A 233-nucleotide genomic window follows, 5' to 3' on the forward strand; every position below is an offset into this window, starting at 1 on the left:
CTCAGTCTCAATTTGCCACAAGCTATTTCACACATAATGGAACTTTTTTTTTTTTTTTTTTTAGGCGCCTGTGCCACATAGCAGGAGACAAAGGCAGCGGCTGGAGCTGATGGAGTCGTGTAAAAATCCAATTTGACAGTGTGAAATGATGGAGGAGGAGGAAGGTGCTGCCTGTCAGATAACAGAGAGAGAGATCATCTGGACCTGGGTCAGGAATCAGGATGTACTCCTCA

Source organism: Chelon labrosus (genome assembly GCF_963514085.1).
Source record: "Chelon labrosus genome assembly, contig: SCAFFOLD_157, whole genome shotgun sequence".
Taxonomy (NCBI): Eukaryota; Metazoa; Chordata; class Actinopteri; order Mugiliformes; family Mugilidae; genus Chelon; species Chelon labrosus.